The sequence below is a fragment of the Crocuta crocuta genome, unplaced genomic scaffold, assembly GCF_008692635.1.
Source record: "Crocuta crocuta isolate KB4526 unplaced genomic scaffold, BGI_CrCroc_1.0 scaffold303, whole genome shotgun sequence".
Classification (NCBI taxonomy): domain Eukaryota; kingdom Metazoa; phylum Chordata; class Mammalia; order Carnivora; family Hyaenidae; genus Crocuta; species Crocuta crocuta.
In genome coordinates this window covers 1,541,467-1,558,477 of record NW_027528276.1, presented here as the reverse complement: position 1 = coordinate 1,558,477, position 17,011 = coordinate 1,541,467, and the positions used below count along the sequence as shown (strand labels likewise).

General features: G+C 53.3%; 1 protein-coding gene across 1 annotated transcript in view; it reads left to right on the top strand.

The window, feature by feature from the left end:
- STK40 (serine/threonine kinase 40) overlaps window positions 1–17,011 on the top strand; it is a 38,584-nt gene that overhangs the window by 681 nt on the left and 20,892 nt on the right. The gene's annotated exons all lie outside the window — the stretch shown is intronic.

The following is a 17,011-nucleotide window of genomic DNA, read 5'->3' as shown; positions in this document are numbered from 1 at the left end:
CCCGAGGCCGTCCCGGTGCGACAGAAATGGCAACAGTGAAAGCGCTCTCCTTTTCTGGGGTCTGCCCTTCCTGGGCGGCGGGGGCGGGGACTGCTGCGCGCGGGGTACCCGGCTCCTCGGGGAGCTTCGGTCCGCCGCAGCTCTAGGAGGTGGGTGCTGCCAGCCTTGCCCGGAGTCATTCGGCCAGTTAGTGAGGGCACCAGCGTTTGAACTGAGCCAGGTTTTCCCCAGGAGGCACCGTCTGTCTCTCCGTGCTTCCCTTCTGAACCCGAGAGGGACTTGAAAGTTAGAACGAGTCCCCAGGGCGGGCCAGCTAGGGCTTCCTCCAGGAGCCCTCATCCGTGGCTGCTGGGGAAATTTTCGCCCCGCGGGAGGCATTCAGATGCGGGTCAGAGCTACCTGCTTGCCAGTGCGGCGTTTGGCCGGCCTTTTCCGAGGAGAGAGCACGCCGCTGTGGTCAGTTTCACCTGCGGTGCCGGGTCCGGCCCGCCCATTCCCACGCCACTGGCCACACCTTTCAGGCAGTGGGTAAGGGCTTTCAGATTTCCGACGCTGCGTTCTCTGCTAACCCCCGACTCCCTAGGTTTGGTGCCCGTTTGTTGGCGGAAGGAAGAGATGACAGCTGCCTTCGGTGGCAGAGTAGACTTTGCTCTGTTTTAAGTCACGGGAGAAACCGGTCGGCTTTGCTCGGTTTTGAGAGCAGTGGGGAAGAAGCTAGTCACTCTGGGCTGGGCACCTTTACCTATTGGCTTAGTTTTGCATGAGATAAGGAAGAGCAGAATATGTAATTGTAAGGCCAAAAGAATCCTTGTTTGTAAACAGTCCTTGTGAGCTGTTCCAGCATCCCTTGATGGCCCTGCTCTGCCAGTAGTTTGTGGAGGTTGCTCTCATTTATTCATTCATTCCCCACATGACAACAGTGTCCTTGCCTGGAGAGGCAGTACCCTATGGTAGACTGGTGAAGAGTGGACTTTGAAGCCAGACATCCTGAGTTCAAATTCTGGCCCTGCAGCTTCTAGATGTGTGACAGTAGGCATGTGGTATAAGCTCTCTGTGCTCCAGTGTCCTCATCTGTAAAACCGGGGTGATTAGATAGAGCTGCTGTAAAGATTTTAAAAGTTAACACATGTAGGGTCACCTGGCTGGCTCATTTGGTGGAGGGTGTGATTCTTGATCTTGAAATCATGAGTTCGAGCCCCACGTTCAGTGTAGAGACTACTTAAAATCTTTAGAGGCGCCTGGGTGGCTCAGTCAGTTAAGCGTCCGACTTCAGCTCAGGTCATGATCTCACAGTTCATGGGTTCGAGCCCCGCGTCGGGCTCTGTGCTGACAGCCAGCTCAGAGCCTGGGAAGCCTGCTTCAGATTCTGTCTGACCCTCCCCTGCTCATTTTGTCTCTCTCCCTCTCTCAGAAATAAATAAAACATTTAAAAATTTTTTAAAAATAAAAATAAAATCTTTAAAAAAAAATTAAGGGATGTAAAACACACAGAACCATATCTGCCACTTGATACATGTTAGCTCTGATTCTTATTTCAAGAAGCTCAGGGTCTGGTTAAGGGAGACTGATCTGTAAACAAGTAGTTGAAATAAGGTCTAAAAAAAGCTAGTAGCAGCAGGCGCAGAGGGCTGTAGGAGCCCACCCTGGGGGGGACGGTCCTGGAAAGACTTGGCAGAAGTGATAACACTGGAGCTGTGTCTAGAAGGATGGAAGGCTTACCCAGTGAGAAGGAAGGGATAAGGGGTTCTACTTAGAGAAAGACAAGGACGCACAGAGTTTGGTTTTGTTTTTTTAATAAAAGCTTTAATTTACTTATTTAAGTAATCTCTCCACCTAATGTGGGGCTCAAACTCACAACCCCGATATCAAGAGTCACATGCTCTTCAGACTGAGCCAGCCAAGCGCCCCTGCGTACACACGCAGTTTATTCCAGAAACCTCAGATTGTTCAATATGGTGGTATGAAAGTTGACATGGTGCAAAGGAAGGCACAACAGGCTGGGGGCGCCACATTAACAAGTTAGGACTTTATGCCAAGGGCAGTGAAAAGGTTTCTAAGCAGAGGAGTGACATGATTGGATCTGTGTTTCCGAGTGATCTCTCTGGAATTGGTTCCAGCAGAGGAGGGGGGAGCCTAAAGGACTGGAGTCTTTAGAGGGCCCTGCAGGCCTCTGAGTAGGGAGAGTTGGTACCAGGGTGGGGGATCTTTGCTGAGAAAGCACTGGATGCCTCGGGTGGCAGGTGGCAAGCTCCCTGCCTTGCTCTCAGCTTCCCTGCCCAGCACAGAAGTGCCTGGTATATGTGCCACTCTTTTCCTGGGATTGCAGGTCACATGAGCAGCTGGGGAGGTGAAGCTGCCTTCTCAGAAGGCCTGTTGTAGGGGGTGCTGCACTTGCTCCCTTGTGCCTTTCATTTGACCTGGGAGGCAGCAGACTGTGGTCATTAAGAGCCTATGTGGCTCAGCAGTAAGATAGATCTGAGTTCCAGTCCCAGCCCTGCTGGTCACTAAAGGTCACTTATTCTCTCCATGGCCAGCCTTCTCATCTGTAAAGTACAGACAGTAAGGCCCCTCCCTAAGAGGGCAGTTGTGAGGATTAAGTAAGACATTGCAGGTTGAACATTTAGCACCCACTGAGAAATACTTGGGAAATGTTATTACAGACCTCAGGAAACTAATTCCAAGAATTAGTTGGAGCAGTTAGTCGCAACTGGAACTGCATCCCATTGAGCTGTCAGAAGTGTCCTGAGGGATCACAAGATCACAGAATTTCGTTGTATTCTTTCTGAAAAGGAAATCTGTGGGGAGTTAACCCAGTCTGTATGGGAGTCATGTGGATGATTCAGCTCAACTCTTTAAAAGAACCATTTTTGGGGGTGCCTGGGTGGTTCAGTTGGTTAAGCGTCCTACTTCGGCTCAGGTCACGATCTTGCTGTTTGTGAGTTCAAGCCCCATGAGAGGCCCTGTGCTGACAGCTAGCTCAGAGCCTGGAGTCTGCTTCGGATTCTGTGTCTCCCTCTCTCTCTGCCCTTCCTCTGTTCATGCTCTCTCTGTCTCTCAAAAATAAATAAACAGGGGCACCTGGGTGGCTTAGTTGGTTAAGCGTCCTACTTCGGCTCAGGTCACGATCTTGCTGTTTGTGAGTTCAAGCCCCATGAGAGGCCCTGTGCTGACAGCTAGCTCAGAGCCTGGAGTCTGCTTCGGATTCCGTGTCTCCCTCTCTCTCTGACCCTCCCCTGCTCACACTGTCTCTCTCTCTCTCTCCTAAAAATAACTAAAACATTTTAAAAAAAAACATAAATCTAAAAAAATTTTTAAAGAACCATTTTTTAAAAAAATAAAAGAGTGCTTGATAAAAATTGTATTTTAAAGTATTCATGAGAGAAAAGGTGTTTAGAGTTTCTTTTGTGTGTATCCCTGTTAGAGGCCCTTGTGTGGTATCTGAATTAGCATCACCAAGAAGCATCACACACATCCATGTGTGTGGTGGCTCAAAATCCTGAGCTCCATAGGCGGCCGGGGGTGTGCTGGGTGCCAGGGGCAGGAGAGTGGAGAGGCAGCCCCTGCCCTGGAGGAATTTGTGGTCTAGCAGGGGCCCAACCAATCAACACTTGCACCATTCAGCAAGTCTCTCACAGAAGTCTGTGTAGCATGTAATGGGAACGAAGAGGAAGGAGCGGTTCCATGGAGGGGTTGTGGGGGTGACTGGGGGGAACTCTGGAGAAGTCTTAGAGTTTAGCTCCTGAGGGCTGAGTAGAGTTTTCCGAGGGCTCACACGGCACCCGCGTAGGGGAGCAGCGGGGCACAGGCCTGGATGCGTGCAGGTGCTTGGATGAACACAAGAGGTTCTAGCACAGGGTGCGAAGGGACCAAGCGGTAGGATGTGTTGGAGAGAGAGGCACCAGTCTAAGATGCTTGAACTTCTTATTATCTTGTGATGGAATGCTCTGTTTTAAGTGGAGAGAACACCATTACATCTGCATCTTCCCAAGAGCCCTCGAGCTGCGGGTGGAGGGTAGATCGGGCAGAGAGCAGGTCTGGGGTCCGATAGGAGGCTGTTGTAATAATCAGAGCAAGTGCTTGCCTGGGCCTGGATCAGGGCAGAGGCGGGTGGGATGGAGAGGAAGGGCAGAGATCAGAGCTCTTGGGGAGAGATCAGTAGGACTCTAGGAATATTTGAAAGTGAAGTTTGAGGGAGGCGCAGTGGTGGCAAGTGACCCGCAAGTTCCTGGTTCGGGTGACATAGTGAATGGTAGTGCAAAGACAGGGCGGCTTGGGAGAAGACGGTGGCCGGTGAAATCTGCCAGCTCCATTCGGTGAGGTCCGAGTGCACCTCGCGGGACAGCACCGGTCGCAGAGTCTGTGGCACCCTGTCCAGCTCTGGGCCAGGCTTCCCAAGCCTGAGGCAGCACCTGGGAGAAGGGCAGCTCCCCTCCCTCCACCTTTCTTCTGCCCACATTTGCCCAGGGAGGTGACCTTGTGCAGTATTTCAGAAACTCAACTGGCTGAGCCTGCAAAACTCCTATAGTTTCTCTAGCCTTCAGATGGCCCTACAGAGCAGCTCCTCGATCTGCGCCGTCCACACCGCTTCGGCCGATGGGGTCCTGGACAGCAGCATCCCCTCAGCGGGGAGACGGCTTTCCCAGTGCTCCCTGGAGGTCTTATCTGGAAAGAGACCTTGAGGTTGGAGTCTCTCCCTAGGCTGGGTTAGCAGACTCTGTCCCTCTTCTCAAGAAGGAGAGGTGTCTGCCAGAGACCACCTAGGACTCCGAGCCACCAGAGAGGTGAGAGGAAGGTGCCCCTGTGTCCTCGTCCCTGTCCTCTGTGGGAGTGCAGAGCTAGGCCAGGATCTGACCCTGCCCCGCGGAGGGCGTGCTGGGGGACGGCGTCTCAGACAGGCCCTTTGGAACGGGGGAGGTTTTCACAGGATCTGTCCTTGGGTGTGTGGGGTGAAGAAGGTAGAAGAGAAAGTATCCTGGGGCGCCTGGGTGGCTTAGTCGGTTAAGCGTCCAACTTTCGCTTAGGTCATGATCTCGCAGTTCGTGGGTTCGAGCCCCGTGTCGGGCTCTGTGCTGACTGCCAGCTCAGAGCCTGGAGCCTGTTTCAGTCTGTGACTCCCTCTCTCTCTGACCCTCCCCTGCTCATGCTGTCTCTCTCTCTCCTAGAAATAAATAAAATATTAAAAAAAAAAAAAAAAAAAAAGAAGAAGAAGAGAAAGTGTCCTGAAACGAGAGCATTTCTTCCTCCTCCCCTGCTCAGGTGGAACTGTGGCCTTGCAGCAGGTGGCCCGGGGCCCACGGCAGCCCTGAGTGTCCTCTCGGGCTCTGTAAGGTCCAGGAGGACAAAGGATGGTATTGCTTGTTTTGATTTATACTGCCTTAGAGATGGTCCCATTCTGGCAAATGGTCGCTTGGGTCATTTTTCATTATGGGTGTAATTTAGTCAACAAGATCTCTACTGATGAACTGAGGTTATTCTCTCTCTTTTGCCCTCCAAACAGAGCTGTAGTGACTACCTGCATATATATGATTTTGCCTACCTTAGGGATGTGCAGGATTCTAGAAGAGAGGTTGCTGTTGCAAAGAGTACCTTTTATTATTATTATTATTACTAATATTATTTCTTAAAGAATTTCTAGGCCCCCTTTTAATAAATTGGAGCAGCCTGATTTTGCTCCAGTGAGCAAGGGTATTCTTTTGGGTTGAGGTGCCCTTTCCTATGGGAGCACTGAGGACTCCTTGCCCCGCACAGGCTGCAGCCGCGTGGTGGTCATCCTCTTCTAGGTAACGGCCATCTGCCTTGAGAGTGAGCTCAGGCTCCCCAGAGCTTCCGCAGTACAATAGTATACAGGCCTGATGATGTCCAAGTAAGTCTAGTTGTTGGAAAGCCCCAGAGAAAACTGAGAAGGAGTCTTGTCACTCAGAGTGAGGCTGTCCCCGTTGAATATGTTTACAGACTGCCGTCTACTTGGCAAAAGAGACAGAAGGTGGTTAGCCTGTAAAGAGTCTGTGATCCAGGAGTCCAGGAGGAAGAAAAAGTAGCCCGGACACTGGCGGGAATTGGCAAGAGCAAGACTGATGTGCCTGTCATTTGTCTTTGGGTTTGGGGCAGAGCTGGTTTGAGGTGTGATAAGGGGACAGCAGGTACTTGTAGGGAGAAGCTCAGTTCCTTGGAAGACCTTAGCACTGGCTAGCTCAGAATTCTGTGGGGCGTTTGGAACCCCATGTCTGGCATCTGCCAACCCTAGAGAGCCAGAGTCCTACTTTTTGCAGTGGGTGTGGCGCTGCCGGTGTTACTGTGTTTAGTGAGCTCCTCAGGGTGCCATCTCTTCTGACTGCTCTCCCAACGTGGTCGCTCCTGAAGGAACAGGAAGGAAAGCAGCCAGAAAGAGGCAGATTACCACCACTTCCAGGTCCTTTGCTTAGTACTCTGCAGTACAGATTGAATGTTTCTCAGACTCTACGGAAGGAGGGGCTGTCTCTGTCTTATGGAGGAGAACCCCCAGGCTCAGAGGGGTTAAGCAACCTGTCCACTGCTTCACAGCCAATAGGAGCAGAGCCAGGTTTCCAGCCTACACCTGTGTGACTCTAGAGCCCGTGCCATGCCATTCACCCTGACCCAGCTCTGGCGCCAGGGAGTCCAACCCACGTGGAATCTTGGACTCACAGAGTTGTAGAGCTGGAAGGGTCTTTGGCAAATCTGAAGCAGTCCCTTCTTTGCCAGAAGAGTGGAAACTACCACTTTCTGGAGGCAGGTCCCTCCCCCTCCTGCCCTGTAGCTAGTGGGTAAGGAGACTATCAACCGTATCACTTAGCACTAGGTAAGGGCCTAGGCTCAGATCATACCTGGCTTCAAAACCCAGTTCTGCCACTTGTTAGTTGAGTGACCTTGAGCCAGTCACTGACGGTCTACAGTCTCATTTCCTCCCCTGTAAAATGGACACAATGCTACCTGCCCCTAAGGTAGTAATGGGGATTAGACATGAGGTGTTATTGTCTGTAGCAGGTTCAGCCTAGTGCCTAGTCCGCAATCAGGACCCGGGGGCAGCTCTGACGGGGCCCAGGTAAGCTCTTTGCTGGCGGGTCTGTGAGTGCTGAAAAAGGCATCATGAACCACATTCCAGGTCCCCGGTTCCAATGCTTTGGTGGTCCCCCAGCCCCTCTGGATGCCACCTGGTGAGCAGGAAATTCCTTACAGGCATGTTTGCAAGCTCCCTGAGAGAGCTTAAGTGTGCCTGGAGTGGTGATTTTACGGCCCCCCCCGCCCCCCCGCTACAGCCTTGTGGCGGCACACGGGCTGGTACATTCAGGGCACTTCCGCATGTGGCCCGTGCCATACCTCCTTGAGTGTGCCCTCTCTGAGGCCCAGCCTCCCTTGGGCCTGTTACTACTCTTAACAATTGTAATGGGTTAAAAAAACTTTTTAGATTTAAAAGAAAGTATTCTTATAGTAGTATATGGTAAAATAGTTAAGCAGCATGGAAGAATATAAAATAAAACTCTCCCTCCCTCCTCAGGCCCCTCATCCTGCCTGGAAGTATCCACTGTTAAGTTTCTCCTAGAAATTTCCTGTGCATATTAAAAGGTTGTGTATGATCTTTTTTTTTTCTTTACCCAAATAGGATCGTATTATTACAAGTAGTACAAATAGTACAGGTTTTCTTTTTTCTTTCTTTTTTTTTTAATACTGTAATATATCGTAGACATCTTTATCAGCAGGTGACGACCTAGTCTCATAGGCTGCATTATATTACGTTGGATGGAATGTGATATAGTGAACCAGTCCTTTCTTGGTGGACATTTAGAGTGTTTCCTGTCTGTGTGTGTGTGTGTGTTTTGATTTTTGTGGTTTTATCTTTTGTGGGTTTTTGCTGCAACATACGGTTCTACAGGGACCCTCATTGAGCACATTTATCTTTGTGAACTTGGCGTGGATATTTCTGTAGGATAAATCCCTTGAATTGGAAAGGCTGAGCCCAGGGCATGTATTTTCCTTTATTTTATTGGCTGTGGTTTATCAGCTGTTTTCTGCACACCTGCCGAGCCCGTTCAGGGGATTCTGAAGTGGACAAGGGCCAGGCCTCGCTCCTAGGAACTCACCCTCTCCTGAGACACAGGCACACAGACATCTGATGAATGTGCCCTCACCATTGCATGTGCTGTCTGCCTGTGGTGGCTCGTGGATCTCAGGATTGGCCCTGGCTGGCCTCTCGGTGGCCCAGCACAGGTGAGATCCATGTGTGGGCCTCCCCTCTGAATGGCTCACCAAGGGGTGCTCTGCTGGCCAACCTGCCATCAGCCTCTGCGACCCTGCCCCTCCAGCCAGCCACAGCCAGCAGCATTTCTGAACTGTTTTGTTCACCATCAAAGTTGTGAAATTTAATTGAATTTAAATTTTTTCAAGTTTATTTATTTTGAGAGAGAGACAGTGTGAGCAGGGGTGGGGCAGAGAGAGAGGGACAGAGAGGAATCCCAAGCAGACTTCACACTAACAATGCCCCAACACCAGGCTCGAGCTCACAAACCGTGAGATCATGACCTGAGCCAAAATCCAGAGTCGGACGCTTAGCTGAGCCACCCAGGTGCCCCTGAATCTACTTGCTGATAGAGGCAGGTAAGGAAAAGCCATTGGCTGACCCCAATCCAAATTGCCTTTCTTACGGGATGATGGTAGTGATTTTTTGCTGTTTAAAAACAGTATAAAGAGAGAGAATCACGTGTACCTGGGCCTGGCCCGGGCTTTCCCGTCTGTCGCTCTAGAAATCTGGGGTGGAAGGAAGGAAACTTAACATTTGTCGAGTGCCTCCCACACGCTGGCTCCCAGCGGTCCTCAGGGAACCCTGTGCGGGGGCCGTGCTGTCCCTCCCCTGCAGGTGAGGCGCCTGGGGGCGGGGGGACACAGAGGTGCATATTGAGGTTGCACAGCGGACACAAAGGTGGCTCTCAGACCCAGCCAGCCTTCCTGCGGTCACTCACTGTTTTCTCCCTGCGTGGTTGGGGCCATTGTGGGCGGCAAGAACCTGAACCCCACGCGGGACCCCATGGCAGGCCTTGTTCCCTGGCTGAGTCACTGCACAAGGCAAGAACTGATAGTTTGAGCTGAGGATGGGTCCCCTCAGGAGCAGAGCAGGCTGGCCTGAAAGGGGAGGGCTGTCAGGGCAAGGCACAAGGCCCCCCACAGAGCCAAGGGGCCACCAGGAATGTCTCCAAGCCACTGTGCGTGGCCGCTTCCCCGAGCTCCTTCTCTGGGTGGGAGATACCAGAGCAGCACAGCCTGAGAAAGAGCTATTAAGTGTGTCCCTTCCTCCTCTGACACCCACACACAGTGACGGATTATTTGTTGTCACATCAGCTGCTTCCGGAGGCCCTTGGGAGGGGTGTGCTGCTGGCAGGGCTGGCGCTGCTGCCCTGGGTTCTGCTCTGGTGGCACTCAGAGTGACCGCTGGTGACGCCCTTTGCCCCGTCTGCCGGGACTGGTCTCTCTTCCATTTATTTGTCTTTTCCCTGGAAGGGCCCGTGGGCCTGCCTGTGTGCCCAGTCCTGGGGCCTTTCCTCCCACAATCACTCTGGAGCCCAGCATCCTGGCCTGGGGCCATTCGCCTCGTCTTTCCCTGCCCAGCCATCATAGAGGCCACAGAGAAGCCCTGTGGGGACTTCCTCAGGGCAGTGGGGTGAAGAGGGACATCACTAATTACGTAATCTCCTGGTGCGTGAATCTGGCCTCCTAAAGGATACCAGACGGGACCTCTGAACTGCAGACACTGGGCTCTCTGTGAGCAGTGGGGCCTTTGGGCCCCCGCTGGCCATCAGGACTGCTGCGCTGGTCACACTGCAGTCCTGCTGGGGAAAGGAGGCGACAGAGGATGGGTCTGGTACGGATGTGCTGAGGGGGAGCAGGCTGGGCACAGGGCCCTCTTTCTGCCCGCCCCTCCCACTTCCCACTGGGCTGAGTCACTTCCTCTCTGGCTGCTGCAGGTACTCTCCCACATGCCCGGAGCAGAACGGGCTTCAGGAGGCGGGGTTCACCCTGGGCAATGAGAGCGAGCTCTGGTGAGAAGCAGCCAGTTCCGCACGGTCCCCCCCTCTCCCGCCCCCCGGAGGCAGGAAAGCAACGATGTTTAGGGAATGATGTGATGTTATGTATTCTTGACAAACTGGAGCTGTACATATCCTGCGTTTTAGAAATGAGCAAAATCATCACGCTGTTTTGGAACAGTGAAGATGACAGCGCATGCATGAATCTTTGTCATCAGGGAGTCCTGGCTGAAGCCAAGGGATTACTAATCCACCTCCCCATCCCCCAGCTCCATCCTGAGCTCAGAAGCAAATGGCTTCCAGTGGGTTCCTGGAGAGGTTTCTCATAGCCTTCAGGCTCCCAGGGAGAGGGTTCATGCCTTCTTCGGGGGTGGCTGCCATTAAAACACAAAGGAAAAGCTGACAAATAGAGCCCCTCGCTCTAGCTAGCAGGAGTAGCAGAGAACAGGTCTCAGGCAGCCTCCTGGGCCCGGTAAGCCAGCCAGGGTCTCTAGGCCTCGGCTGGTCAGCAATTAAAGGGGGGAATCTTTACTTCATCAAGTCGTGAGAAGGAAAGAAAATCTAGGAAGACCCTAAAACGGTTCCTGGCAAGCAGTAGGTGCCCATCAAGTGATAGTTTTAAAAGGAATGCACCCCAAGAGACTTGTCACCAGGGAAATTACCTCCGCTTTGAGCGGGGGACCCTCACCTTCCCCAGCAAAGACCTCGTGACACCGCCAGCCACAGCATCGCATCTGACCCTTTGTGTTTCCTCTTTTACAGATGAGGAAACTGAGGCCCAGAGAGGGTAGCTGACTCTCCCAGAGGACAGGTGACTAGTACAGGGAAACAAAGCAAGTGAGTGATGGAAGCTGGAATTTGATCCCAGACCTGTCTGACCTCAAAATCCATCTTGCTCTCCCAACTGGCATTTGGGTCCCTGGTCTGTGGTTCAAAACACTTGGTTCCATGGGCTGTGAATTCCTCTGGTTCCCTGAGTTGACTTTGTGGGTGGAGAGCGGATCTCTCGGGAATTTGGGAGCACTGGTAGCAGCACCTACACGAGTATAGGGGTGCGGTGGGGGTGGCTTCCAGAATGCTTGGATCACAGAGGGCCAGGGACACTGCCTTGTTGGCTGTTGGGAGGGTATCTCAGTAACCCCACCTCGACTCGGCCCCTCTCTCTAGAGAGACCTGCTTGGGGGCCGGAGGCACCTCCTTATCCGGCTCCCCAGCAGCTTTCTGGCTGGCAGCTCCGTGATTCCAGGAGATTGCTCATGAGGAAATCCAGAGGGTACCCCCTTCTCTCTGGTTGGCATTCCTAGGACCACAACCATCATCAGGCAGGGAAGGAGCAGCTGAGGAAGCAATGTGGTCAAGTAGGAAGAATATGGGATTCAGAGGTGGAAAGCCCATGTTCACATCCCACCTCTTTCAACAACCAGCCAGGGAACTTTAGGCAGGGCTCAGTATCTCTGAGTCTCAATTTCTTTTTCTAGGAAATGCTGTGTTTGAGAAGAGGTGGTAGGGATCAGTTAACAATAATGTATTAGAAAGTGCTTTGTAAGCTATAGAGCTCTGTGCAAAAGTTAGTTGCTGCGAGAGTTCATGTGAGGGTGTGGGCCTCCCACATGGGCCCTGAGTCCGAAATTCGCCATCCAGGAATGAGCCTGGAGAATTTTCGAGGGAATTGGCAGACCTCTAGTGTGGAGGGGTCTGGTCTATAAAGCAGATCCACAGGTCTTAGTTGGGTCACGTGTTCAGATTTCACACTGCTCACCCCCAGCCTTGGTATTTCTTTCCAGGAGTAGTCAGATAAGATGCAGAGTTGAGCCAGAAGTTCCCTTTTCTGGGGGTAGCAAGAGTGCTAGGAAGTTTTCTGACCAGCAGAAGGACCTTCACACCATGAGCCTAGAGTGACCCAGAGGACCTATCCCCGGTGTGCGGGGGCAGGCCAAACTATCATTGACACGACCCACATCTTGCTGCGGGAAAGCAGATCTTGTCACTGGATTCAGCCAAATGGGGCTAGTCTGTCCCTTTGCCAGTGAGGGGTCGGGCCCAAGCCTCAGGCATACTGTGAATGACTCACTCCTCTGTGGGGTCTGCTCTCCTGCAGCAAACATGGTCTAAGCCCAACCCCCGATGATCAGCCAGCGCAGAACCCTCCCTGCCCCAGGCATCCGGGCATTTCTCACATGGGGCTCTGCCTAGACGAATGGTCCCCGGCACCCTTGCCGCCCAGTTACCTGCAGCTGTGACCCCCTGTCTCCCTGATCCTGGGTTCTGTCTCCTGCCATGAGCTGATGAACCATCCATCCGTACACCCGCTTCCAGTTGGGTCATCCCTGTCCCCGCTCCAGTAAGGTGTTTAATGCATTCTGGGCACCTAGCAAACAGTTCTGCAGTCTACCTTCTCACGCAGCAGCGCACCAAGCCCCGGGCAGGTGCAGGAAAGCAGCAGTAAATCGGAGTCGGTCCCTCAGGGGTGGGGGAAGTCAGATACACCATGGTTCCAGGACAGTGGCCGGGGACAGAGGTCTGCTCAGGTGCTCTGGGAGCTGCAGGAGGAAAGGACTCTCAGTGAGGACTGAGGGAGAAGGATGAGCCAACCAGGGAGAAGAGGGCAGGGGAGGGTGTTCGGGGAATTGTGAGTCAGTGGTGTGGGTGGATCTCGGGGGCCTGCTAAGGCAGTGCGGCCAGAGAGGTCGCCTGGGTTTGAGAAGTTAGGGTTTCTTCCTGAAGAGCTGGAGGCCATCAGAGGACCCCCACCACGGAAACAGAAACCCTGCAGGCCCAGGTCCCAGAGCAGAGAATGTGCAAGTTCTAGAATCTGTTAGTCCAAGCCCCTGTTACCCAGGTAGCTGACATGGGGTTTTCGCCCGGAGTCGTTCCTGCATACTTCCTGATCAGCCCCTGAGAGCCGTTTCCCACGTGGTGCACCTGATGCAGTAACCCTTTGCCGGAAGTGTGCTGCAGAAAGACGCCACCAGGTGGCAGACCTGGAGATTGCACAGAAGCCTCCTTTTCCCCCTGAGCTCAGTGTTTGCAGGGGCGGAAGGGGGTCGTTCAAGACTGAACTGTTCATGCCAGCCTGGCTCTGCCCATCAAGGAGGAGACCCCGCATCCTGCCACTGTGGGCCGTGTACCCACAAGAAGTCCCTTTGAATCTGTGAATTGGACAAGATTCCTCCAGAGCCTTGGGAACTATTCCCAACTATTCCCAACTATTCCAGCGGGTTGCGCTCTCTCCCATCTCTGACCTCAGAGTAAATTGCAGGCATTGTGACCCGTCAGCAGCTGTCACCTAAGAGCAAGGGCATTCTCCCAGGCCAGCACAGAGCAGTTTTCAAATTCAGGAAAATTGACATCGATACAGTCCGTATTTAGATGTTGTCAGTTGCCCAGTCATATCCTTTAGATCTTCCCACCCCAGGGTCTCACACTGCATTCACTTTCTTGTCTTTGGTCTCCATGCATCCAGACTGGTCCCTCATTCTTCCCTTAACTGCTAGTCATTGACGTTTTTGAAGCACACAGGCCGTTTTGTCAAATGTCCCTCAATTTGGGTTTGCCTCATGATCACATTCAGGTTATACATTTGGGGCAAAAACTTACATTACAAAAAAATAATGTAAGTTGCGATTGTATCAGGAGTTATGTGATGTCAGTTCTGTTATTGCTGATAGTAACTTTGGCCATGTGGTTAACGTTGCAGCTTGCCTTTTTTTTTTTTTAATATATATATATAGGTATATTTACACACAGTGAGTCTCACAGATCTTTTAATGATAAAATTCATTCATTTTGACAAATGCACGTCTTGGACTAGAGGCACCAGGTCTCAATTCCAGACTCCTCCCCACCCTCAACTGGATCGTGACACAGGATCCATGTGGGGTGGCCTCATTATCCTGGACAGTCCCTTACTGTGCCCCGGGTTGATAATTGCCAGCTGGTGTTCTAGCCTCTGCTCCCCCGAGACCCAGGAACAGAACAAGACAAGAGCGTGTGATGCTGTGTGCCTCTGGCCTCATCGCTGGGCACCGCGCCCCTCCGCAACAGCTCGGCCAGCCCCTGGGCCGCCTCCCCTCTCCACGCTGAGTCGAGCATGTCACTGAGGCTGGCCGTCAGACTCCCCTGGCCTGCAGTGCTAGGCCAACAGCCCAATGGCAGGTTCAAGGTCTCTTAAGCCTTCACTCTAGGTACCCTCTTCTGCCTTCTTCCTCCACCACATACACCCATTCAGTGCCCATTTAGTAACAACCCCTTTTGCTTTGGGCAGGAGAGATACAAAGCTACTATGTTGAAGCCAATAATAGCACAGGTTACCAAATGCTTACAGTATGCTGGTAGGTACTTTCGCTTAATCCTTAGTTATTTTACTTAATCCTTAGACCAACCTCCTAAGGTAGTTGTCGCGCTCTGTATTTTGTAGATGCTGAGTAAGTAACTTGTCCAAGATCTTATCACTATTAAGTGGTGGTGCTGGGGTTTAAACCAGGTTTTACTTACTGCAGAGTAGCTTGCACTGACTCTGAGGTTGCCAGCCAGCGTGGGGATCAAGACGGTGTTCCCTTCAGCTGGAGGGTGACTAAACCAGGCACAGGACAGCTGAGGTCCCCTGTTCTTTCACCCCCAAGTGTCATACAGATGGTTCTGCGTTGTGCTGTGAAAGAGATTGACACACAATGCCCTAACCGTATTATTGTGCCGCCTTCGTGTCCTGTCAGCCGAGACTCTCTTCTCCCTCCCTCCTGGGGTCTGGTGTGGGTCTAGACACACAGACCCTTGACACATGTAGCAAATAGGATTGAGGCCAGGGATGGGTGGGAGCTCTGCACTCACTTCTAGGTGCCAGGTGGTCTGACCAGAGGTGTGGAGTCCCTGTCTCCAGTAGACACAGCCAGAGGTAAAGTCTAGAAGGCAGAAGTCTGCACAACTCAGGGAATTTTGATTTGTTTGTTTGGTTCGTTTTGTTTTGACAGAGCCAGGAAACATGGGAATGGGTGTAGGGGCTGCTGACAGGGACAGCTTGAATCTTGACACCGTCGGCTCAGCCTGACCCTGCAGTGTAGACACAGTCCTCTGGCTCCTAGCAGGCACTGGAAACTGCTAACGAACTGTGGCTAGCAGCTGCCATTGTTGTCACAAACACACGCGCGCGCGCACACAGCCAGTAGAGCGTCGGGCCAGGGTCTGCTGCTCCTGTGGGGACTGCCCTTGCATTCTGCCTTCACTGGTTTGGTGCTCAGGGTCACCCATCTCTCCAAGAACCCAGAAGTAGCAGAAGAAGCCCAGGACAAGGTGGCGTGCAGAACTCCCCGCACAGTGGGCAGGCTCCATCACTGCCGCTCATGGTCGCAGGGGGGATGGGAGGCTGCTTCGGCTCGGTGCATGGGTGAGGGTCTGCTGCGCAGGGCATCTGAGTGCTTGTGTGGAGATGACGACTTTGGGTGTCAGGGATGGGCCCCCCTTGGTTTGGCCAGGCTTCAGCTGCTTCGAAGTAGGTGGAACTGAGGAAAGACTGAGCTGGGGAGGCCTCAGCACCGTCTCTCTTTGCAACCCACCTCCTTTTGGGGTTGAGAGTAGGTATATCCACCATGTTGGACCATGGCCTGCCCGGCCCCGCCCAGCCGTCCTGTGTACTGCCACACTGCACCCCTGGATTTGGGGTCATGGGCCTCAGAATCTTATGTGTTGCTAATGGCTTACATTGCCTTTTGGGAGAGCTGGGCTGACATCCCCCAACAGCTTTAGGGTGGAATGACCTTAACCCCAAATTGACAGGCTAGGGCAGGCATCTCCCTCCCTTGGGCATGCCATGGTGGCTGTCACAGAGCTTTGGCCCTCCGGTGCTGGGCCAAGCAAGTGAACGCCCAGCTCTCAAGACTGAGGCCCACAGCTTGCATATGGTGGGTGCCAGTCTGTTTCTCTTTCAATGCTTGCCTCCCGGCCTCCTCCCCTCACCCCACTGTTGCCTCACTGAGCTTCCCGGTGAGCGCAGGTTCTAAGGGGACCGGTGCTAACTTGGGAGGCTAGCGCGTGGAATAGTTGACGGATTGAAAGCTCCAGAGACTTCTAAGCCAGGATTACTGAGTTACTAGGCAGCTGAGCAGTGGGCCCAGGAAATACCAGGCAAATGGCAGCCCCTTAGGCAGACTGGGCCAGGGCCTTTCACCCCAGCCTGAGGACTAGCGTCTGTGGAGAGGCCTGGCCCCAAGTCCTTCTAGACCAGGGTAGCTAGACCTTTCACTTCGCAGATCTCACCCAGAAGTCAGGATCCCTCAAAGCAGCCTTCCCCGCGGGAGCGTTTGTGGGCAGTTCGCAGGCGTGTCTGTGGAAGTGAACCCATCAGGATGATTGGGGGTGAGGCACGTCCTCCCTGTGCATCGGTGGGGGTGTGGGGGACAGGAGGGTATATCCCCAGGGGGGTGGTCTTTGCTCACCCCTCCAGGGAGCCTGTTAGCAGCTCCCCGTTTTCCGGGCCCGCCTCTTCACACTGCTTCCTTTGCTCCCCCAGCCCCGGGCGGCAGGCATGGATGTTCGGGAAGGGAAACAGCCCTGCCGCCACTTCCCCTGCCAGCATCTTTTCCCTCTCCCTGCCCGTCTGCTTCCATCCTTCTGTCAGCCTACGTTTTGGAGCGGTTCCCAAGCCATTTGCTGGAGCTGAATCCTGAGTAGGGTGGGTGGGGTCAGGCCGAGCCCACTCATTGTCTGCGCTGCAGCTGCTCCGGGCAAACTGTTGTCTAGACCATGCCTGTGTGGAGGCGTCCAGGCAGCGTCTACACAGATACGATGGAGGCTCCGCGGTGCTCTCCAGGGAACCAGGAGGGGAGGGGGGCGAAGACATCGAATAGGAGTGAAGCCAGCTTATCTCCCAGGGCAGGGGCAGGTGCTACACAGGGCTGCTGACCCAGCAAGTACCACCCCCAACTGCAGGGAAGGCGTCCAGCCATCCCTGGAGCATCTGCTGGGCCAGGCGCGGGGGGCGCAGTGGT